Genomic DNA, 26382 nt, shown 5'->3' with positions numbered 1-26382 from the left:
AAAGTCTGCATTTCGAAACGTACAAATTGAAAATTAGTTGTGACAGTTGTTTCATGTTTCCCTCTAGGATTTGAACAGCTCAGCATTTACCATCTGCTGTGCCATAACACTGAGTGAGACAGATTTCTGATCGACGAGGGAATCGAGGGTTATGGGGCTCTGGCAAGAAAGTAACGTAAAGGCCACAATCAGATCAGCCATGATCCTACTGAATGCCGGAGCAGGCTCAATGGGCTGAATGGCCTACTGCTCCTATTTCTTATGATCTGTGTCTGATAGTGAACAAATTTACATTTCAGTACTAAAGCATCTATTCCTGAAAACCTTGTCTCAGGCTCAAACCACATGGGGTAAAACCATTTGCACAATTAAGATGATTAGTTGAAAATGGCAAACATGTGTGGTTTATGCTGGAAATTGAAAAAAGCTGCTACAATGTTTGTCTTCACAAATATAATAAGCCTGATTGGTAATCCTAACACGTTATGACAGAAAATCTAACAGGACCAACAGGCTTGACAACATATTAAATTTACACCAATGGGTGGCAACAGCAAGTTGTCTACCTCAAGTTTTATTCCATTTTAATTGTTTTTTTATTGCCGGACAACGTTAATCTTGAAACTCAGTGGGTTCCATTCATTTGACGCATTTTCTTATAACACAGACTGGGAATTTCCTGCAATGGCCTAGTCGGCTGGTTACACCATTAAGAGGTGTTAGTTCACATGCTGCTCTTCCCAGTTACACCAGTTTCCTGGGATCCTAACTTTAAACACTGCATCCCATGTGACCATTGCTGGCTCCAGAAACTGGGGGTGAAATCTCTATCAAAATTAGAACCAGGCATCTCACCTCACCTCACCGCACATATTCTGCGCCCTGCCTCTGCTCCTCCTCCACAGTAACTACATTAACATGGATAAATAGGGACATGTCCGGGGGGGGGGGGGGGTGGTCATTGAACTACTTTGTCTATCTGAATGCATTATGAGGTGTTGGAGTCTGAACAAAACAGGGCTCTTGTCAGGACAACTAAATATGTCACTAAGGCATGAGTAAAAATAAAACCGGGAAAAAAAAATCAATTGCAAATTGTAGGGATGAAGCTGAATATTCATCCCACGTTGAGACTCATGTGGGATTGGGGTTGCCAACTCTCCAGGATTGCTCTGGAGTCTCCTTTTGAGCAAGCAGGGAGAAATATAACAGGGACGTTTTAATTTTCTTTGAACAGCCTTGTTTATTAGAAATAAAATGTTTTGGAGATAGGGAGGGAAAAAAAAAGTCAGTACAGCTTCGACATCAAACTGCTATTTCTTGTTCCTTCTCTGTGTGTTTGTGGGAGGGACCTGCCTCTCTGGATTCCTGTTGCTAGGCAACAGCCCAGTTTCCTCACTCTTGTTTGTTTGACTCAGCTGCAGCAGTCATAAAACACTCATTAGAAATGCAGGCACCTTTTAAAGTGAAACTAAAACTCAATTTGACCTTTTCTTAACACACAAATACCTTAAAGCTAAATCACATTCTTAACATCTACAAATACAAATATAACGTATTAAACTATCTCTCTTTCCTAACAGTGGACAGTGAGATCTGAGTCAGGAATCCAGGGTTTTCTGACGCTGCAAACAGGCATCATCCACGCATCCCAATTTCTTTGTGCAGCTATATTTATGGTCTGCTGGTGAAGAGGTAACTGGTTAACTGCCTGAGAATGTGAAAATGAGAATCCATTAAGGTATATGTAATTCCATTTGGCTTCTGTTGGGTGATATTATTAAACCTGTGAAATACAAAAACCCACAGTTTTGCGGACAGTTGGTACTCACAGATCAGCAGAGGTGAGCTTTAAAACTTATTCTAATGGAAGATAAGATATTGCAGCTGTTTAACAATGCCAAACACACAAGACCCAAGACTATGACTGAAACCATACGAGGAGGTTGGCCACCAAGATTATTTGAGGGTTTTTTCTAACCCTCATTGAAATAGAATTTTTTAAGCCGACCATATTCTGTATTTATGAAAACATATGCTAAAGAGCGGTTGCATGGATCCCACAGGGATCGTTCCCTCCGGGACACCCTGGTCCACTCCTCCATCACCCCCTACACCTCAACCCCCTCCCTCGGCACCTTCCCATGCAACCGCAGTAGGTGCAACACCTGCCCCTTTACTTCCCCTTTCCTCACCATCCAAGGGCCCAAACACCCCTTTCAAGTGAAGCAGCATTTCACTTGCACTTCCCTCAATTTAGTCTACTGCATTCGTCGCTCCCAATGCGGTTTGCTGTACATTGGAGAGACCAAATGCAGTCTGGGTGACCGCTTTGCAGAACACCTTTGGTCTGTCCACAAGCATGACCCAGACCTTCCTGTCGCTTGCCATTTCAACACTCCACCCTGCTGTCTTGCCCACATGTCTGTCCTTGGCTTGCTGCATTGTTCCAGTGAAGCTCAACGCAAACTGGAGGAACAGCATCTCATCTTCCGACTAGGCACTTTACAGCCTTCCGGACTGAATATCGAGTTCAACAATTTTAGATCATGAACTCTCTTCTCCACCCCCACCCCCTTTCTGATTTTCCCCCTCCTTTTTGTTTTTTCCAATAATTTATATAGATTTTTCTTTTCCCACCTACTTCCATTATTTTTAAGTGTATTTCCATCCATTGTTTTATCTCTACCTTTTAGCCTATTTCGATCCCTTCCCCCCACCCCACCCCCACTAGGGCTATCTGTACCTTGCTCGTCCTGCTTTCTACCCTTAATTAGCACATTCCTTAGATAATATTACCACCTTCAACACCTCTTTGTCCTTTTGTCTGTGACATCTTTTCATTATCTCCACCTATCACTGGCCCTTTATCCAGCTCTTCTTGTCCCACCTTCCCCCCCGCCCCCTTAAACCAGATTATATTTCACCTCTCTTCTATTTTTACGTAATTCTGTTGAAGGGTCATTTGGACTCGAAACGTTAACTGTGCTCCTCTCCGCAGACGCTGCCAGACCTGCTGAGTTTTTCCAGGTATTTTTGTTTTTTGCTAAAGAGATTGTGTATAAAGCCTGTGGAATATTGAAGATCTGTGAAATCATACCCACGAAAAATATAGTGAGACAGCACAAACATGTTTCATATGTTGAGGAGAGAATGGAACTTTTCCTCCTCATGGAGTGGATTTGGCTTAAATTGCGATCCCAGTGTGGAACCACACCACAATAATTGTAACATACTGCTCAAGTTGGCTTAGTTGGCGTGCGAAAGTAAACAAAAGTATAAGGGGAACATGGGCCAGGATTTTTCATTCGGTGTGAGGGGGTGGGCCCAACACGCGATGACATCGGGCGTGCGTGCCGATGTCATCGCGCTGTCTCACGATGTTTCATTCGGCGGGCGTGCGCTGGAATCGGCTGCCCGCCCGCCGACAATTGAAAGGCCTATTAAGGCCTTTAACAAAGTAATTGATTTCGAGTTTACACTGCCCGTCCTACCTTACGGTTGGCGGGGCAGGCGCAAAGGCCAAGCGGCCTTTATTTTTTTTTTAGGAAACCTCATCCACGAGCGGGGTGAGGTTTCCTAAAGCTTTCCCGAATTAACTAAAAAGTTTTTCTGAAAAATAAAAACGTGTCCCATCTCAAGTGACACAGTCACATGGGGGGGTGGGGGGCGACACGTTTCATTCAATTTTTATTACATTAATTTATTTCTTTCAAAAGCGCTTCAATCTCCCTGAGGCAGCTACCATGCCCCAGGGAGATTGAAGCGCTCTTTCGCACGCCTGCGCAAAAGAGCGCTGGACCCGACTCTCTCTCCTCCCCCTGCCCGCACAGGTAGTGCTTACCGCTCGCGTATTAGACTGGGCAGGCCTTAAAATGGCGGTGGGGAGCTGATCGCGGCCGGCTCCACGATCGCCCCCCGCCCGCTCCCACCGAGTCCGCCCGACGCGGGAAAAATTCAGGCCAGGAATATTTTTGGTTAAGAAGTGACTAGGGATCAGCTCAGACAATGAGGCTGTATCTGTTGTTTTGGATAGATTATATTGGATGGTACATATTAACATGATGGCCTGGTGGAGTGTGGGGGAGGGTAAATTGGGGAATTTTAAACAATTAAACTTTTGATTGTTAGAACTGTCTCAATCCCAGCATATGCTGATCCTTAATAGCCCCTCCAACCTGTTTGCTTGGTCCCACAAGTGGCAGAGTGATAAGACCAGACAATATGTTTGGAGGGTAATTATTGGTCAGGAGGCCAGGGGCAGGATTTTATGTCCTGCGGGTGTGCGCCGGACCCGATCGGGCGTTAAAGTAACGCACGATGACGTTGAGTGAGCATCCCGACGTCATCGCGCACTTGTGCGATATTTCGGTCGGCGGATGCACGTGAGAGTTGGCAGCGCGTCCACCAACAATGAAGAGGCCTATTAAGGCCATTAAAGTATTAACTAAGACAGATTTCTCGCTGCCCGTCCAACCTTATGGTTGGCGGGTAGATGAATTGGCCAGGCGGCTTTTGGCATTTTTGTGGAAACCTCATCCACGGGCGGGATGAGGTTTCTGACATTAATTTTTTTAAAAATGTTTTGGAATAATTTTTATTATGTTTATGTTCATGTAAGCGAACCCCTATGTGGGGGTTTTCAAAATCTTTATTTTGATTTAAAAGTTCTTCAGGTCCCTGAGGGGGCTCCCTGCATTCAGGGAGCTTTCACTGCACGCTCCCCCACGCGCCTGCACAGGCTTCAGTGCTTGCCCTCCTCCCACACCCACACCAGCAGCGCTGAGTCCTTCAGCGCGTGTTTCACGCTGGCTGGCTGGCTGGCCGGGGTCGGGGGTCGGGGGCCGATCCTGGGCGGCGGGTCATTTCCTGGCCACTCCTGGGCCCTCCTGCTGCGCCCGCCCCACGACCCGAAAATCCTGCCCCAGGGAACCTCCCTCTGGTCTTCAGATTAATGCCACTGGATCTTCTGTGTCCACCTGAGAGGACAGCCAGGGCACTTGATTTGACCATCTCACACAGAAGACTGCACCTCCAACAGTGCAACACTCCCTCAGCACTACATTGGAATGTCAGCCTGGATTGTGTGCATTACTCCCTGGAGTGGGACTTCAGCCTTCTGATTCCGAAGTGTGACCCACTGAACCAGGCTGACACCAATTGCTATCAAGTTGCAAGAAAGGAAAACTGGGAGGCGTGGAGAGTGGGCGACCAATCCGATCCTTTCCGTTTTACGCCAAAGCCCAAAAATGATTCCCATTGCTCCTGACATTCATCGAACTGCTGCTGATTATCACGCACCGTGTTCACTTTGTCGAGGATATTTGACATGTAGCTCCCACACGTTTTCCTCCCGGTGGCACGGTGCACATCTGTTGTGATGGTTTCATTACAAATGGGATAATGAGTGTATTCTACAGTGGTCCATTCACACCCGTGGAAAGCCATGCCTATTTCAGATACAGAGGGTCCCTAGACAGTTCCATGTTTTGCTTAGTCTTGGAAGGAAGCTTTCACATCTCTTCAATGGAGACGGATGGTCTGCTCCAAATCTCCTGGAGGATTTACTTGAAAATATTTTGCCTATCACAATGGAATGCTAATCAGTCAAATTTGATTTTGGCTAGCAGTAATGAAATAGCACGCAAAGAGCATTGAGGTGTATTTTGTAATCCCCAGATGATGTGCTTCATTTTTCAATAAAGAAATCGCCCTGAGGAAATTATATTGATCTAAAACAAAAGGTCCATTGAGGTTTAGAGCAGAGAAGGAGGCAATTCTATCCACCAGCTCTGTGTTAACTCTTTGCTGTAGCAATCCAAAAATAATTCCACTGCCCTGAGATCTCCTATACCTCATTTTTTTTCCAGGTATTTTTATTTTTGTTTTGGATTTCCAGCATCCGCAGTTTTTTGCTTTTATCTCCTGTACCTTCCTCTGTTTCAAATGTATCAATACTTCAATAGGTCTCTGTAAGCAAACAATTCCTCTGCTGTGTTGGTCGTGCTAATTGCCTCAGATATTAAAATTTTATGCTCATACATTAAACACCCATATTGAGATATACAGATGATTCATCCACACCTGAAACTGAGGCGGACTCCGAAGAACGCTCCATTATCTTATCTGTGGGACGACAATGAGGAAGGGGGTGGACAGCATTGGTTACGTAGAGTGCAGCACCGTGGCTAAGGGAATTGCATAGATTGCTTGGAGGGAATTTGTTTTACTCGCAGAATCCTTCAGTTCAGCTCTTTTATTAAATGCAGTTAACACAGTGTTACACAATCATCAGAATAGTTTCTCCGCACCCATTCTATTTGCACACTTTCAGATGGCAGCAGACATGAGTGCAATTACAGCGTGCGAGTTTGGACAGGCGCAGCCTATCAGGTTGTCTCTCTTCTCAGTCTGTCATCACGTTCATTTACCGCCTGCCATCCTCCTCTCCTTGACTCGGGAAGTGGGAGGCGGTAGCGAGCTTGCCTCTGACGCAGAAGGTTGTGGGTTCAAGTCCCACTCTAGGATTGCAGTGCTTTATGTAGGCTGACAATTCGGTGTAGCACTGTGTTGCTTGAACAGATTTCGTTGTTTTGATGAGATGTAGGGATCCCACAGAATTTTGTATTAAACGAAAGCTGGGTGTTCTCCTGACGTCGTGATGAATTTTAATCCCTCAACCAACACTGTCACTGAAGGATTAGCTCTCCATTTATTCTACAAGCTGTTTGTGGAACTTGGCTGTGCATAAAATTAGCATTTGTTTTAATGATAATGGCACATCAAGAGCAAATTGTTAATTGTGAAGCCTGAGCACACGATAAAAATGGCTGTTTCGTTATTTCTTTTCAGATTTCCTCTCCATACCTTACAAGTTGCATGGCAGGTACATGGCGATCAAGCTCAAATGTAGTGGACCTGACATGCCAGTGAAAGTTTAACTGCATGTCAGATCGCTTTGCTTTGGCTAGCAGCCATTGACATTTTGTTCCGTTAGGTAGAAATCGAAAGAAAGGCTTGCATTTATATAGCGCATGCATGACCCCAGGATGTCCCCAATCACTTTACAGCCAACGAAGTACTTTTGAGTGTGCTCTGTAGTTCTTGCTAGTGTTCCTTTAAGAGTCACATCTCTGTTGCTGTAATGTAGGAGACAAAACCGATAATTTGCTCACAGCTAGGTTCCACACGCAGCAGTGTGATAACAGCCAGATAATATGTTTCAGTGATGTTGGTTGTGAGGTAAATATTGGCCTGGACACCAGGGAGAATGCCCCTGGCTCTTCTTTGAAATAGTGTCATGAGTTCTTTTACGTGTACCTTTGAGGGCGGACATTTAAGGGTGGCACCCTCCACTGTGCACTGCGTTGGGGTGCCAGCCTACAGTCTCTGATGCTGGACTTAAGCCCACATTCTTTTGTCTCGGAGACTAGAGTACCACCACTGAACCACAATTATATAAAGTTATAGGGAAGGCTTGTATAATGTAATTATTCATGAATGGGATCTCTCTGTAATGTTTTCTCTCTGTATATTAGAAGAAAGGCAGTGCGCTGGGATTTCCCAGTTGTGTTATCTAAAAGTAATCAGTGCGTTGTGCCTTTAAACTTTAACTCTGAGGTTAATATTAACCTATAGATATTAAGTCAGGCAGTGTGTAAAATGGATAGAAAACCTGATTGCGTCAGTTTCTCTCACCATACCACCTCGAAAAGGTTCCCATTTCATTGATGTGTGTTGAAGTTGACCTGTGTGCACTTGGCGATGCATCAAAACTGAACTAATGTGCACTTTCCCTTTCCATAGTGCTTGCTAGTATTCCTTTAAGGGTCACATTTTTATTGCTGTGGCAAGTTTGAAAAAAAATCTTACATTGCTTTGAGTGCTAGAGCTCTTTGACTGCATTATCGTAACTGTTAGGAATTGGATTTGTTAGCATACTTACATACATGTAGCAAATTACATAAGGACATTGGGAAGAAGAGTAGGCCATTTAGCCCCTCCAAAGTCACTTCCTCCCTTTGGCCTTCATCTCAATACAAATGTTCCAATTGCCCTTTTGATTGCTTTTCGTTCCTGCCAATTAGGTTGAAATCATTTGACTGCTTGGGGCCGAATTTTCACAAACCCGCCTTGGGAGAAAGTGCTCCGGATCTTTGGATTTTTGTTCTGGGTTGGGGTTGGGGGATGGGGTAGCCACCAGGGGCCCCATTTGCCGGAAACAGTGCGGAGACAGCCGTCGGGTCTGCTGGATGCTGAGGCAGGCTGGTTCAAAGGCCTGCCTCATGCTCAGTTATAATAAAAGCAAGCAAACAAAAACAGCCCTCACCGCCCCACCCAGCACATCTCTCATGCCCCATCCGTGCCAACTCATGCCACCTCATGACCCTCAACCACCCCCATGGCCCCTCAAACCCTCCATGCTAACCTATTCCCCTCTACCTACCCCCATGGCCTTCTATAGTTGTTCTGCCAATTTAGTGAAAATTCATGCCAACCCATGATCCTCCCCACCCACTACCCTTTGCCCTTAGACTTTCACGCCAATTCACTCAGTATCCACCATGGACAGCCCTCAGGAGCCATGGTGAGATAAAATAAAACAAAGTTTTAAGTATCTATTGAAGACTTAACTGCTTTTAAAAAAAAAAATCCTCTCGTTCATAAAATCTCATTCAATACATTTAAATTCATTCAAGTACTTAATCCCTTATAAAACAAACATTTTTATTTATAGCCCTGCATCAGACTTTATAACCACTTGGATCTGTCAGCCAAGCTGTGAACTTACAGGCCCCCACTGTGATAATGATAGGTGGTGGAATCAGTCATTCAGCACTTATCCTATACTGATAATCCTCAGGCTCATGGCAACAGACAGCAAGTGAAATTGCAAGCAGCCACAGCAGACTTTTTTCTCAAAAATTTAAAGGGCTTGGGGATTTAAATGACTTGACAGTTCCTCAGAGTGTATCCACTTTTTATGCACATTCATGTCTACTCTTAAAAGTCCCAAAGGGGTACCTGACCTCTTGAAAAGGATACCCTACCTCTCTATACTGTGGCAGCTTTATATATTTTCCTCAAATGTCTAAAGCCAATGGGTTGTGTTTTTGACATCACAGTTATGAAAATTGCATGTGTTTGAAGGCAGCTGTACTTTTATATGTGCAGCTGCCTCCATGAACCACTGTGCAAACTACAGCACACACCCATTTCCCCCCACCATCACCCCCGCCCCCCTCCATCCTCACCAAAACACAACAAAAATGGTAGGTGCTGGGTTTGGGATTGTGACTTCCGGACTTGGGGCTCAGCACCATTTCTGTCATTACAAAAATTCGGGCCTTGAGCTCAAAGCTCTTTGCTCCTCTACAGATTTTAGTTTTGCACCGTTTAGAAAATGCTCCAATTTATCTTTATTAGTCCTTGCACTTGCCCATATTGAACTCCATCTGCCAATGTTTTGTCCACTTACTCAATCTGCCCATGGCCCTTTGCAATTTACTGTTTCCATCTGCACTGCCCCTGCTCATGCCATCAGCAAACTTGGATATATGACTCTCTAAGTTTTCACCTACATCATTTTTTAATTATGATTTAAAGTGGAGTCCCCTTACAGATCCTTGGGGGAACACCACTAATCACATCCTGCCAGTTGCAGTACATACCCATTTCCCTACTTGTTGTAACTTATCTCATAACCAATTACCAAGGTTCGCAAAGGAGCACTCTTTTTCTACACCTTTTTCTTCCCCCTCACTTTTCCTCAAGGTATTCCTTGTCACACAGTTGTTAGTAACCTTTGGGTACCTATTTCCAAGCATCCAGATTTTATTTGTGAATGTTTGGAGGCTAATTGACGACAACATCTTTAGTTGACTGATAAAGTAATATCCCTGCAACTGATTACCCATACTGAACATAACTTAGCAAGATTTGCTTTGCTTGTCCAAATTACTTACCAAAAGGTGCAAATAGTGGTTAATGACAATTTTCACCCAGGATTGGCTCCAGTGTTGAACTGACGCTTCAGAGGCACAGATTTGGCAGTCACCAGAGCTCCCAGCAGTTCTGATATCGGACCATTACAAATACACTAGGCTTCAAATTATCGAGGATCAGTTTTTCATCACATGACCACTTATGTGAATCACATTCTTAGTATTATAACTACATAAATCACCCAACAGGCCATCTGGAATAACAAAGCTTACAGCCATAATTAATGAGAACATTCTGTTACTGCAGTGTACTGCTATACAGTGTTCTCTGGAATGCCTGTCAATATTCTTTACACACACAAGTAACTCACTGTGATACACAGCATCAAGTCCTGCCATCTCAATTTTATTTATAATTAAACATCTTAAAGTGTGGATCTCGCTGAAAAAGTGTATCCATTAAACCGCAAGGATTATAATGTAAGGAACTTGCCATTTTTTAAATCTCAGGACCACTCAGAATCTGAATGACCAAGTTGAGGCCATTTCCAACTTAGTCTTGACGTATGCGGATCTGCTGCCTGTAATAAATCCCACTTGATAGTTTTGTCTTCAGGAAAGTTGGGTGTCGGTACAGGTGACTGACTCACAACCATCAATTTTTGACCCCTGCCAAATATGAAAAATAACTCCCCTCCTCTCTCCCTCGATTAAATGTGTGGACAATTAAATCATGTTTTCCATCTCAAGGTCCGTTCATTTGGTCATTAACACCATTAAGCTGGCTAATGCTGTGATTAAAATACAGACGAATACATTTCATACAAACACACTGAGCGGGTGTATGCTCATGTCCCACTGTGCAGGGCATAGACAGTAATTGTTTGCTGAAGTCTGCCTTAAAAATATTCAATGGCCCCACTTCCACCACCTTCTGAGACAGAGTTCCAAAATTGCACAACCCTCTCGGAGAAAGACTTTCCCCTCATCTCTATCCTAAAAGGGCAACTCCTAATTTTAAAACAGTGCCGCCTAGTTCTAGAGGAAACATCCTTTCCACGTCCATCTTGTCAAGGCCGTTCAGGATCTTGTATACTTCAATCAAATCACCCCTCACTCTCTTAAACTCCAGTGGAAACAAGCCCAGTCTGTCCAACCTTTCCACATAAGACAATCCGTTCATTCCAGTTATCAATCTAGTAAACTTCCTTTGAACTGCCTCTGATGCATTTACATCTTTCTTTAAATAAGGAGACCAAAACTGCACAAAGTATTCGAAGTGCGGTCTCACCAATGCCCTGTATAACTGAAGTATAGCATCCTTACTTTTATGTTCAATCCCTCTCGTAATAAAGGATAGCATTCCATTAGCTTTCTTAATTACTTGCTGGAGCTGCATACTAACTTTTTGTGACTCATGCACTAGAACACCTAGATCCCCTTGCACCTTGGAATTCTGCAGCTGTTCAGGGTTTAAATAACACTCTACTTTTTTATTCTTCCAGCCAAAGTGAACAACTTCACATTTTCTTACATTATACTCCATCTGCCAGATTTTTGCCTGCTCACTCGATCTATCTATGTCCATCTGCAACCTCCTTCACAACATATTTTCCTACCTCATTTTGAGTCATCTGCAAATTTAGCTACCATGCCTTCACTCCCCTTATCTAGGTCATTGATATAAGTTGTAAAAGGTTGAGGCCCCAGCCCTTGCGGGTCTCCACTTGTTTACATCCCGCCAGTCAGAAAAAGATCTACTTCTGCATACTCTCTGTTTACTGCCAGCCAGCCAACCTTCAATCCGTGCTAACATGTTACCACCTTAACCACGAGCTTTCATTTCCCTTAACCTTTGATGTGGCACCTTATCAAATACCTTCTGGAAATCCAAATACAGCATGTCTACTGTGACTCCTTCAAAGAACTCCAGGAAATTGGTTAAACATGATTTCCATTTCACAAAACCATGCTGATGCTTCCTGATTACCTTGAGTTTCTCTAAGTGGCCAGCTGTAACCTCCTTAATAATCGATACTAACATTAATTAATCCTGTCACATTACGTAATATCCAGTCTAATATAACCTGCTCTCTGGTTGGTTCCAGAACATTCTGCTCTAAAAAAAAAACTATCTTAAAAGAATTCTATGAACTCCTCATCCAGGCTACCACTGCCAATCTGATTTTTCCAGTTTACATGTAGATTAAAAGCACCCAATTTTTCTTCTTGAATACTTTGTCCTACACTGTGGCTGCTGTTAGGGGCCTGCAGACACTCCCACTAGTGACTTCTTTCCCTTACTATTGCTCATTTCCACCCAAACTGATTCTACATCCTAATCTCCCGAACCAAGGTCATCTCTCACTATTGTACCAATGCCATCCTTGATCAACAGTGCTACCCCTCCACCTTTACCTAGCTTCCTATTCTTCTTGAATATTATATGCGCCTTGATATTCAGGACCCAATCCTTGTCATCCTGAAGCCACATCTTTGTAATGACTATCAGATCATATTTGTTTACTTCAATGTGCGCTATCAATTAATTTACATTATTATGAATCCTACGTGCAGGATTTAGTTTTAGACAGAACATTTAGTTTTGTCTTTTTGTTATCTTTGTAACATCTAGTGTTGACTATTGGCGTATTCTTGGGTTTTATCTCTCTGTCCCTTCCTGCTATTCTATGACCCTCATTTCCCATATTACTATTGGGATGTCCTACCTTGAACTACCCCTTGATTTCCCATATCTACCCAAGCTTTATCCCTCATCACCCTTGTTTAGTTTAAAGCTGCCTCTACTTCTCTAGTTATGTGATTTGCAGGAACACACGTACCAGCACGGTTCAGGTGTAAACCGTTCCAACAGTACAGCCTCCACTTTCCCCAGTACTGATGCCAGTGCCTCATGAACTGGCGCCCGCTTCTCCCACACCAGTCTTTGAGCCACGTATCCATCTCTCTAATCTTATTTGCTATATGGAATTTGTACGTGGCTCAAGTAATAATCCAGAAATGATTACCTTTGAGGTTCTGCTTCTTAATTTGGTACCTAGCTTCTCATACTGACTATGCAGGACCTCCTTCCTTCCTATGCCGTTGGTACCTACATTGACCATGACCACTGGGTCCTCCCCCTCCCACTGCAAGTTTCTCTCCAGGCCTGAGCAGATGTCCCGAACCCTGGCACTGGGCAGGCAATGCAGCCTTCTGGACTCTCCAGCTGGCTACAGGGAGGGGGAAAAAAGTGAAAAAAAAAAGGTCCCGCCATTAAATTCAGCAGTAACTTCTTCCTTCTCAGGATTTCTGAGGTTTCCCCTGTTAACATTCGCTGCTGATCTACTGAGTAAAGGAAGAATCTGGAGCCAGATTCCTTAACAGAGATTTATGCACAAAACCCAAAGAACCCAGGCACAAACTCCCTTTTCCTTCCCCCTACACAGGTTCTTGGATGTACTTAAGAATAGTGCCCTAGCCTTTTCCCAATTAGGAATAACTGTTCTCACTTACAAGGGGAGCGTGCACTTCTCTATGACAGGAGTGCAGCATAAACATCCCCTCCTCCTTCCCCCCCCCCACAAACTCCCCGGCCCCCTCTCTGCCTCCCCTTAAATACCGGGGCCTATAGGTCTGAGTTATCAATCTGAAATGCTAACTGTTTCTCTCACCACAGAAGTTACCTGACCTGCTGAGGGTTTTCCAACATGTCCTGTTTCTATTTCAGCTTTCCAGAATTGGCAGTATTTCGCTTGAGCTTCATGAGTTAGAATGGGTTGACGTACAGCTAATTGGACGATAATGGGTTATTTAATACAGGAAAAAGAACCCTGTTGATGAGAAGATGAAAATGAACAGCAGATACCTGGGAACTGCTGCTCTCCAGTTGACTGAAGTGTGACATTTGCTCACTTGTGTTTTTAACTAACGTTTACATGTTTTAAAATACAAAGAGAAAGCATCTCTTCACAATGAGGATGAATGTAAAGGGCACCACTGTTTTGAAAATGTTTTTCCAAATGCGTAGCAATATTGTTTAAATCATCTTGAAGAATGCAATGTTCAACCTTGAATGGTACTGTACCTTCCCCATGATAAAAAACAATTTATCACTTGAAGACAATATCCTTTCAATGAGAAGCTGAAAAGGCACTAATAGATTTCTTTCTTTCCCATAGTATTCTTATAACTTTTTTTATTCATTCACGGGATGTGGGCGTCGTTGGCTGGGCCAGCATTTATTGCCCATCCCTAGTTGCCCTTGAGAAGGTGGTGGTGAGCTGCCTTCTTGAACCTCTGCAGCCCATGTGGTGTAGGTACACCCACAGTGCTGTTACAGAAGGAGTTCCAGGATTTTGTCTCAGCATTAGTAAAGGAACGCCGATATATTTCCAAGTCAGGTTGGTGAGTAACTTGGAGGGGAACTTCCAGGTAGTGGTGTTCCCATGTGTCTGCTGCCCTTGCCCTTCTAGATGGTAGCAGCCGTGGGTTTGGAAGGTGATGTCAAAGGAGGCTTGGTGAGTTCCTGCAGTGCATCTTGTAGATGGTACACACTGCTGCTACTGTGAGTCATTCAAAATAAGTCTCTTGTTCAAATTTCTCTTATGTAGGAAGGTGTGTAATGAAAATATTATTGTCCAGTGATTGATCAGTTGATGCCTGATGTTATGTTATGTTCAGCAATTACATATTGTAACGCAGGCCTGAAATTTGTAATAATGGAAATGGAAGTCAGGAGAAATGTATTACAATCAGCTAATCCAATATTGCCTGTCTTCCAATGGGCCCAAAGTCAAAATTGGACCTAAACATGGAAAACCAAGCGAACAATAGAAGCATTGTACTTGTTGTGGTACACCTTTAAATAGGTGTATGATCTACCTACGTCACCGGATAGGAAATGATGTAAGGTACCACATGACTGTCACCCAAGTAAGATGTGTGAGATCTCCAAGTTTGTACATATGCTGCTTATTCTTCAGGAATAAAGAACCCACATTTGAGTTTACCAAGATAAAAGTAAAATACTGCGGATGCTGGAAATCTGAAACAAAAACAAAAATTGCTGGAAAAACTTAGCAGGTCTGACAGCATCTGTGGAGAGAAAGACAGAGTTAATGTTTCAAGTCCATATGACTCTTCTTCAGAGCTAAAGAGAAGTAAAAATGTGGTGAAATAGATAATGTTTGAGGGTGGGGCAGGTGAAGCTGGATAGAAGGCCAGGAGGCAAAGGAGAGATTGCTAAAGATGTCATAAACAAAAGGTCGGAGGGGTGTTGATGGCGGTGATACTGGCTAAAGGAGGTGGTAATGGTGACATTAAGAGCAGAAAGCAGGACGAGCCAGTGACAGATGGCCCTAGTGGGGGTGGGGTGGGGGGAGGGGACGGTGTGGGAGTAAAGATCGAAATAGGATAAAAGGTGGGGATAAAACAATGAATGGAAATAAATTTTTAAAAATAATAATAATAGAAGTAGGTGAAAAATATATATATATATAAAAATTAAAAAATAAATATTTGAAAAAAGGGATCAAAAAGGGGTGAGGATGGAAGAGAGAGTTAATGGTCTGAAGTTGTTGAACTCAATGTTAAGTCTGGAAGGCTGTAAAGTGCCAAGTAGGAAGATGAGGTGCTGTTCCTCCAGTTTGCATTGAGCTTCACTGGAACGTTGCAGCAGGCTAAGGACAGACATGTGGGCATGAGAGCAGGGTGGGGTGTTGAAATGGCAAGCGACAGGGAGGTTTGGGTCATGCTTGCGGACAGACGGAAGGTGTTCAGCAAAGCGATCACCCAGTCTGCGTTTGGTCTCTCCAATGTAGAGGAAACCGCATTGGGAGCAGCGAATGCAGTTGACTAAATTGAGGGAAGTGCAAGTGAAATGCTGCTTCACTTGAAAGGAGTGTTTGGGCCCTTGGACAGTGAGGAGGGGGGAAGTAAAGGGGCAGGTGTTGCACCTTCCGCGATTGCATGGGAAGGTGCCGTGGGAGGGGGTTGAGGTGTAGGGGGTGATAGAGGAGTCGACCAGGGTGTCCTGGAGGGTAAGATCCCTGCGGAATGCCACCGGGGGGTGAAGGGAATTTGTGTTTGGTGGTGGCATCATGCTGGAGTTGGCGGAAATGGCGGAGGATGATCCTTTGAATGCGGAGGCTGGTGGGATGAAAAGTGAGGACAAGGGGGACCCTATCATGGTTGTGAGAGGGAGAGGAAGGGGTGAGGGCAGAGGCACGGGAGATGGGTCGGACACAGTTGAGGGCCTGACACGCTGTTTTTGTCCTATTTGCTGATTACCATAGTTTGAACTTGCCTGGAGGCACTATAGCAGAGATGCTGCAGGTCTAGTACTAAAGTGCTGATTAGACACAATTTTTGTGGGTTCCTGGCATCCAGGCAATTTAAGTGGCAATCAGGCCTTTCACCTGTCCTAATATCTCCTAACGCAGACTGGGTGACCGCTTTGTAGAACACCTTCGGTCTGTCCGCAAGCATGACCCAGACCTCCCTGTCGCTTGCCATTTCAACACCCCGCCCTGCTCTCATGCCCACATGTCCGTCCTTGGCCTGCTGCATTGTTCCAGTGAAGCTCAACGCAAACTGGGGGAACAGCACCTCATCTTCCGACTAGGCACTTTACAGCCTTCCGGACTTAATATTGAGTTCAACAATTTTAGATCATGAACTCTCTCCTCCATCCCCACCCCCTTTCCGATCCCCCTTTTTTCCAATAATTTATATATATTTTTCTTTTCCCACCTATTTCCATTATTTTTAAATGTATTTCCATCCATTGTTTTATCTCTACCTTTTACCCTATTTCGATTCCCCCCACCCCACCCCCACTGGGGCTATCTGTACCTTGCTCGTCCTGCTTTCTACCCTTAATGTCCCCATTAGCACATTTCTTAGCTAATATCACCACCGTCAACATCTCCTTGTCCTTTTGTCTATGACAGCTTTTGGCAATCTCCACCTATCACTGACCCTCTATCCAGCTCTACCTGTCCCACCCCCCTTTAAACTAGCTTATATTTCACCTCTTTTCTATTTTTCCTTAGTTCTGATGAAGAGTCATACGGACTTGAAACGTTAACTGTGTCCCTCTCCGCAGATGCTGTCAGACCTGCTGAGTTTTTCCAGGTATTTTTGTTTTTGTTCTAGATTTCCAGCATCCACAGTATTTTGCTTTTATGTAACATCTCCTTCTGAGGTTTGGTGTCAAATTTTGGCTGATAATGTTCCTCTACGTTGTCTTGAGAGGTTCTACAACATTTAAAGGTGCTGTATAAATGCATGTTATTGTCGTTGTGTCTAACCAAGACAAGCAACAAGTACAATGAGTCCAGCAGGGAGGAAGAATCCGTCTGCTGGATTGACAAATAATTAGCAGATTCCAAAAGAACAACACGCACGAGGGTGGTTTTTGTGAAAGGAGGGGATCGATCATAGTGCAGTTTTTATCTTGCTTGACATGGTCGTCACCTCGCCTGTTTCTTTTGTTTGTTCTTGCTCCATTGTAATGCACGAAGAATAGAGTTTTCGTACCCTGTCAAATTGCACGGCAGTAGTGGTGCAGCTGTGGATAGGACACCACTGTTGTGACAGTGATCGTGATAGGGCCTTGACAAATTAATCGCGTAAGTGAAGGGCAATGTGTTTTGATCTTTTGGAGAACTCTGGGAATAGAATTTGAAGTTAAATGGCCTCGGAATTCAAAAGGAAGAAACGAAGTATAGATTGTAATGTGCTTCAGTATAGGTCAAAACTAGAAAACTATGATAGCCCTGTGTATTTGGGGATCAGTGCATTGGTGTGTTAGTAATCTCGAATGTTGGATGTAAAGGTTATTTAAAGAGGGAGCAGCCAGCTAGACTGGGTCCATAAATGTCAGAGCTGCTGAAAACCTCAATGGCATTGTTCCATAAATATGGTGGGGAGGGGTGCGCACTTTCACCAGACGGCATACTGCCTGTGATTGAAAATATCTCACTGGACAGCCATTTCTTCTCTTAAGAAAATGCCTTCTGAAACGTTTTCTTTCATTCCATTCACACCAAATTTCTGAATCGTTTCCTGATTCCCTCATTGTCTATGTTTCGGGGAAAGGCAAGTGTAGTATCAGGGTCTGGCACATGAAGGGTTAAGGTAGGACTGAGTACAATACCGCCCACACAGTGATGTAAGCGAACACATGACCCACACCGGGGGGGTCAGCGTAATGCTGGACAGAGCCATGTGTAGATGAGGGTATTGAGACACCTCCTGGCTTGGACCTTTAACTATATACATAGGTACATTATAGTAGTTAATAAATACTTACTGTTAGATGACCTAAGGCTAGCATAAGATCTACCAAATTATGCCCAACACCTTACAACATGGTGGCAGCAAATGGAACAACTGAAAGCCTTGCAGAGACTGCAGAAGAAAATGAAAACCCTAGAAAATGGAAGAATATCCAAAGAAGCATTCTGACCGGCAGCAAAGATCAAGAAGCGGAGGGCAGAAAGAAATCGCCATGAGAAAGCTCCAAAGAAAGGCTTGGAAGCTGATGCCAAAGTTAAATTCCTCACTGCAGCAGAAGACTCCATTGAATTCGGTGGAATTCCAGCTTTGATGCCCAACTTGTGCAGAATCATCAGACTAAGCAGGGGTGAGCTACAAAATTAAAATACCTGGACAATGCAAGTCTTGAAAAAAAAGTTAAATGTTGCAGTGGTCAGAAATTGCCATCTAGATCACAGTCCAAGAAACCCGATTCCCGAGTCACCCACATGGTGGCTGAGCTCACTCCAAAGAAATAAACAATTAATTAAAAATCAATCGCGACTGTGTAAGTAGCTTTAAAAACCCAGCAAAAGCTGGGATTTGATGCTTCCAAGACTCAAGAACATTGAGCGAGGGGGAGACTCTAACCATTTAATCCAGGCAGCCATTGTTGAAAGTTTTAAACCCTGGGATTACGAACATCATTACTACAGGAGCCTGCCAAAACTGCAAGCACAGGAAAACCCTTGGTGAAGGAGCGTACGGTGGTGCCATCTTGGATTTTCAAAAACCTCTTAAAGCTCAACATGCAGATTAAATGTTTTTTAACCATGGATCAGAAATTCACTCCTCCCAATCAATTTGGGCTTATCCAAGGCTCAGATCAATCACAAAATTGGGGATTCTGGAGAAAGACTCTGCTTCAGGTCTGGATAAAAAGATAGAAGCTGGATAAGCTAACATACTGCTTTATTCAGTAGGCCCAATAGCTGATGATATAATAGCTAGACAAGGAATCAATGACTCATCTGCAAAACTTGATGAAGTTTCAAAATCATTCCATGCTTATTTTAACCTCAGAAGTAATAAAATCCTTGGAAGGGCTAAACTTAATAAATGTGTCCAGCAGCCAGGAGGACCTGTCGACTCCTTCATTATTATCATTTTTAATTCATTCATGGGATGTGGGCATCACTGGCTAGGCCAGCATTTATTGCCCATCCCTTGTTCAGAGGGCATTTAAGAGTCAACCACATTGCTGTGGGTCTGGAGTCACATGAGGGCCAGACCAGGTAAAGACAGCAGACTTCCTTCCCTAAAGGACATTAGTGAATCAGATGGGTTTTTACAACAATGGTTTCATGGTCACCATCAGACTTTTAATTCCAGATTTTAATTGGATTCAAATTCTACTGTGGTGGGATTCGAATCCAGGCCCCCAGAGCATTACCCTGGGTCTCTGGATTACTAGTTCCAGCAACAACACCACTACGCCATTGCCTCCCCTAATGGGCTGTATAAGAATGGCTGAAGGCTGTGATTACAGTGACCTGAAATCTAAGCTATTCAGGGATAGTGTAGCTGTAGGAGTGGCGGATGACACACTTTCAGACATGCTTCAAGCGGAGAAAGATCTAACCCTTGAGCAAGCCATCCTAATTTGTCAGGCAATCTGAAATCCGTTTGCAGCATAGATCCATAAGGTGACAAAGCAAATTGTGGTACAAAGTAAACCCCACTTTTCCATTTAGTGAAACAGCACAGAAAGAGGGACAGTCCAGACCAAGAGAAGCAATGCCCTAACTGACTGGTAGAATGATCATGCCAGAGCTGTGGAGCAAAGCACCCTCATGGGCGTGATCTAAATCTGGCAAGTTCAGCCCAATGCTTTCAATGTAACCGAATAGGACACTTTGGGAAAGTGTGCAAAGCCAAAACATTAAAATGCACAGTAGATCCCGTGAGGATTCATGAGGTCATGATAGCACGCCAAGAGAACACACAACCATGCTTCTCGGCTGAGGGGAGAGATTCTGGATTTTCATTCTGGAATTGTTCACGGCCACCTCGCAAACTTTAAATTGGACATGGGAGCCAGTGTTACAGTGCTCTCAGACAAAGAGCCGTGGCTGAGAGACCACTGGCTACGACCAACAGACACACCAGTTTATGGGCCTGGAGGAATCGAATTTCCGGTCGTGGGCATGATTCTGGGACCATTAAGGTGTGGTGGCAAATAAATCCTCGAGCTTATGTATGTCATCCGTAACCAATCTTTTTCTCTGTTGAGCAGAGATGCCTGTGCAGCCCTCAATCTCCTCAAAGTGGCAGAAGATGTCAAGACAGCCACTGTGGGAAATTACACAGATCTGCAAATTCCTGAGACCATCAACAAGAAATCTCATGACTGGGACTTCAGCTCTGAAATGTCTTCTCTCTTTGCAGAGCAGTCTTGTCAACTTTTGTTACAGCGGCCACAAGCCTCTTATTGGTCAGACCAGTTAACCACTCAGATGGTTACCATGACAACTCAATGAGGTGAAAGTCAAGAGAGGAACCAACAACGAGATGAGCTTTAACCTCCGGCTCCAACGCTAGTTGGAGAGTTAAACCCTGAGACCTCAGAACAGACGTTGCAATCCCCAGCGTGCAAGACAGTGCCACAAACGATCCTGGAACCAAATAGTAGCCATCCATTGACATCACACCACACAGCCAAATGCAAAGGTGAGCTTACTATCAAGTCACACGCTCACAACAGGAAGAGCCGTCTTCCATCCTAGCATGCATCACAGCAAGCTGCACAAATGCAGAACAGGAAAAAGAACACCATAGGGATGAGCCCAGTGTTTGCCTGTTGATAAAGAGAAGGATAAAGCAACCACCATCTATCAGTACAATTGGGGAATCAGCAAAGGGCGATTCAGTGCCAAAGAAAAAAAAAGAATGAAAGGACACCCAAATGCAAGAACAACCTCCAATTCAACAAAGCTCACCTGCAACAACAGAGTCTACCACTCCTCCGATAGTAAAGGGAACAAGTTTTGGAAAGGTTATAAGGCCTCCAGACAGCCTGAGCCAATGGTCTTAGATTTGAGGGGGGAGGAGAGATGGGGTAGTAGATGTAAGTATGTGGAGTAAACTGGGATAATTTGTAAGTACGCGGGATAAAGACTTGGGTAGAGGTATAGCATAAGGGTCTGACACATAGATGGTTAATGTGTGATTGAGTACAGTACTCCCCACACAGTGATGTAAGAGAACGCATGACCTGCACCTAGGGGTCAGCGTAATGTTGGACAGAGCCGTGTGTAGAAGCAAGCATGGAGACAGCTCCTAGCTTGGACCTTGACTGTACCTATGTATATAGTTTCTAGTAGTTAATAGATACTTACTGTTAAACTGTCTAAGACTATGAATGCCTTTAATAAGAACTACTGAACTACACCCAACACCTTACAACGGAAAGACAGTTTGTTCTGTCTTCGAGTTTGAATTGAACACAGTAACGCCCTTGTGACTGACGGAAGAGTCTATGGGTGGAATTTTCCCAGACTTGCACTAAGCGTAGCAGGCGGGTAAAACACTGTCTTACCCATGGGCCGCAATGGCGGGTTTTCATGCCATGTTGTTCCAAACCCGCCACATTGTTTATGCACTCCCAGAAAACACGCAGTTTCCATGGTGAGCAGGTCTCATTAGCCCACCCTCCATCACCCCACCGCTGCATCACGCCTGGCGCCATATTTAAAGTCCAGCCGCAAGCACACATCTCAGTGCTTCCAGCTCACCACTGCTGCACAGAAGACATGGTCCTGAAACACGCCCCAGGTTTCCCTCCACTGACAGCAGACAAATTAAAAGGGATAATTCAGCAGCAAACACATGGCATAATAGTGACAGAGATGGAAGCAGACAACCCTGGACTGAATCCCAATTTAAGAAGATCGAATGTTTCTTCTGCAATTGTAATGGACACCTCATGAGACATCATAAAGACAGAATTAGGCAGATTTCCAGACAAAAGTAAAAACTCCATGAGATAAACAGTGTTGAAAAGCCTGAAGTACTAGATGCTGATATCTGTTCACTACATAATTTAAAGGTAGGAAAAACGGAGCCTATCTATGTGACCATGAGTGTGAACGAGAAGCCTATCAGAATGGAGGTGGATAATGGTGCATCCACTATGGTGATTGGCGAGCATACTTTCAAATAACTGAATCATGGAGAACGTAAGCTGAACTTAGAAGAAACTGATGAAAAATTAAAAACCTGCACAGGAGAAGACATACAAGTCAAGGGTGTATGTGAAGCCACAGTACACTATGGAGGTCAAACAGAGAGATTACCCTTGATGGTAGTAGCAGGTGAAGGGCCTAGTCTCCTTGGATGAAACTGAATGAAAGAAATTAAATTGGAATGGACTGAAATCTTCCAACTGAGAACTAATGGGCTATCACAGCTACTACAAAACTATGCCTAGTTTTCAAGGAAGAACTTGGAAAAATTGAGGGACTACAAGCAAAGATTCATGTAGATCCAGAGGCAACACCAAGATTCATGAAGGCCAGGCCAGTACTTTATGCAATGTGGGATAAGGTAGACGCTGAACTGGGCAGGTTAGAAAAATTGGGAGTGATACAACCTGTACAATTTTCAGATTGGCCAGCTCCAATTGTATCTGTTTTCAAACCTGAGCAAAGTATTAGAATATGTGGGGACTATAAATTAATAATTAACAAAGTGGCAAAATTGGATTGACACCCCATACCTAAAATAGAAGATTTATATGCCAAACTGGCAAGTGAAAAGATCTACACAAAGTTAGATATGAGTCATGCCTACCAGCAATTGGAGTTAGAGAAGGCATCCCAGAAGTTTGTCACCATAAATACACACAGGGGATTGCATCGATACCATTTTACCATTGTTTACCATGTGGCGTATCTTCAGCTTGCATCATATTCCAAAGAACCATGAAAAATTTATTACAGGGATTGCCCCATGTTGTAGTTTATTTGGATGATTTTCTCGGGACTGGACTCACTGAAAGGGGACGTTTGAAGAACTTGGAAGAAGTCCTGAAACGTTTTGCGCAGATTGGAGTGAGATTGAAGAGGGAAAAGTGCACATTCCAGGCAAAAGAGGTAACTTACCTAGGTCACAAGGTACATCCAGTTGAAGAAAAAGTGAAAATCATTCAAGTAGCCCCAGCACCAAGGAATACATCTGAACTGAAATCATTCTTGGGGATGATCAATTACTATGGACGCTTTCTCCCTAGTTTGTCGACAGTACTGGCACCACTGTATTACTTGCTCAAGAAAAACCGGAGATGGTTATGGCAAACACCACAAGAAGAAACTTTCACAAAAGTGAAACAGTTGCTACAATCTTCTACGCTGTTAGTACATTTTGACCCAAAGAAAGAGTTGATATTAACATGTGACGCATCACCTTATGGAGCGGGAGCAGTGCTTCCCCATCGAATGGATGATGGGTCAGTACGACCAATAGGATATGTGTCAAGAACACTCAATACTGCAGAGAAAAAGTACTCACAAATTGAAAAAGAAAGCCTAGCAATCATTTCCGGTGTTAAAAAGTTTCAGCAATTTGTACACGGTGGTCATTTTGCCATCATAACGGACCACAAGCCATTATTAGGACTATTTGGTGAAGACAAGGCTATACCCACTACTGCCTCAGCTAGAGTACAAAGATAGGGATTGATCTTAGCAGCGTATGAATATACTTTTATCCATAGACCTGGGAGTCAAATTGCAAATGCAGATGCACTCAATCGATCACCCTTGCAAGTGAAAGAAGAGGATGTTCCACTTCCTCAGTAATCCATTTTGCTGTTGAACTTCCTGGACTCATCATCAACATGTGCTAAACAAATAAAAGATCGGACAAACCGAGACCCGGTCTTAGCCAAAGTGAGGAGCCAAGTTCTTTATGGTTGGTCACAAAGGCAGGAGTTTGATTAAATGAAACCGTATTCCCAGAGAAGATATGAGATAACCAGCCGGGAAGGTATTTTGTTGTGGGGAGCTCGGGTGATTGTTCCTCCACAAGGATGAAAGGCATTGCTATCTGAACTTCACAGTGCACATCCTGGAATTTCCAAAATAAAGGCAATTGCACGTAGCTATGTGTGGTGGCAAACGAGCTGCCCTCGGCCAGACAGGAGTCAGCCATTCTCAGAGGCTATGTGAAGATCTATAGAGTGTCCTCACTCTATGTCATCATCATCCTCCTGTGATCGAGTGACTATTAGGGCCTCCACTGCATCTCCATGACAGGAGCATTCTCACAGAGGACATTAGTGCTGGCATAAGCCAAAATGAAGTCAAACATTCACAAATGCGATGTGAGGATCTATGGGGTCACCTCACTGCATGTCGTCATCATCCACCACAAATCTAGCAGCTATGAGGGCCTCCCGAGCGTGCCTGCCTTGTCTCGCCAGCGCGAGGGCCTCACCCCTGTCATTGTCGCCTCCGAGGACCCCCTCACCCTCATCCCCGTCAGTGTCCTCCTCATCAGAGGAGACCTCCAGCTCCTCCATCTCCTCCTCAGCCAGCTCGTCTCCCCATTGCAGCGCCAGGTTGTAAAGGGCACAGCAGACGACAACTATGTGTGACACCCTCTGTGGACTGTATTGCAGGGCACCATCAGACTGGTCCAGGAACCGCAACCGCATCTTCAGCATCCCGATGGTCTGCTCCACCAAGTTGTGAGCTGCAGCATGAGCCTCATTATAGCGTCGCACTGCTGCAGCCTCGGGCTGCCACACAGGTGTCATCAGCCACGGCCTCTGTGGGTAGCCCTTGTCCCCAAGGAGCCAACCCTGCAGCCTCTGTGGAACCTGGAAAACTCCAGGGATCTGTGACTGACTGAGGGTGTAGGCGTCGTACACACTCCCTGGAAACCGTGTGCACACCTGCAGGATGTGTTTCTGGTGGTCACACACCAGCTGCACATTCAGCAAATGGAAGCCCTTGCGGTTAATGTAGTTCACTGTGTGTTGCCACGGAGATCTGAGTGCCACATAAGTGCAGTCGGTCGCACCCTGCACCTGTGGGAAACCCGAGATCTGGGTAAATCCAATCGCTCTTGCATCCTGGCTGTCCTGGTCCTGGGTGAAATGCACAAAGTTGTGTGCCCTCGCAAAGTTGGCATCCGTGACCTCATGGCTGCATTTGTGGGTGGAGGCTTGTGATATCCCACAGAGGTCACCTGTGGAGCCCTGAAAGAAGCCACTGGTATAGAAATTAGCGCCATGGTCACTTTAACAGCCACTGGCAGTGGATGCCCTCCATGTCCCCGTGGCACTAAATCCTGCAGTAACTGGCAGATGTGAGTGACCAGTTCCCTGGACATGCGCAGTCTTCGGCGACCCTGGTTCTCAGTCATCTGCAGGAATGAAAGGTGACGTCTATAGACCCTGGGTGTCTCTAGACAGCAATGGCTCGCTGTGTCTCTTGGGCGCCATGTGCGGGAGTCCCAGCCACCCCTTCTTCCTGAGGGTGCTGCTCCTGTATCTGCACAGCCAGGAGCTTCAGACACACTCTCCTCCGTCTTCTTCACTCTCTCTGGGCCATCAGGCACACAGCTAGTTCACCAGGCTCCATGATCCTGATGTACTCCTTCTGCAGGATGAAGGAGAGAGACACGTGGTTAGCGTGGGTGTACTAAAAACCTGTCCTGGTTTAAGTCTGAAGGCCCCTTAATGTTTCCCAGAGTGCTGGCCACCACTTGAATGGCCAGAGATTAGTGTGCTGTGTGGCTGCCCGAAACCCCACCACCTCCCCCCCACTCCATCCAACTGACTGGTGGCAGCTTTGCCCACTGGCCTGCATGCTGTGCTGTCAGCTCAGGCACAGGCTAACCCTAACCCGCACTGCAAGGCTGCGCTGTTAGCTTGAACCATGGGGGAGACTGGTCCAAACCGGGATGCTGACATTGCAAGGGGGCTGTGAGTGTCTCCAGCAGTGACTGCTCCATGGCCCAGATCTAGCGAGGAGATTGTACAACGTGTGCAGTCGTCCAACTGTTCTGCCATCTACTAAATTGCTCATGACTTTTCAGTCTGTGTCCTGGGGGGCGTGGGGTGGGGGCGTGGGATGGGGGGTGGGGGGCTGGGTGGGATGGGGGTGGTGGT

The sequence above is a fragment of the Cetorhinus maximus genome, chromosome 15 (assembly GCF_964194155.1).
Source record: "Cetorhinus maximus chromosome 15, sCetMax3.hap1.1, whole genome shotgun sequence".
In the NCBI taxonomy this organism is placed as follows: domain Eukaryota; kingdom Metazoa; phylum Chordata; class Chondrichthyes; order Lamniformes; family Cetorhinidae; genus Cetorhinus; species Cetorhinus maximus.
Note: the sequence above shows the minus strand (reverse complement) of the source record.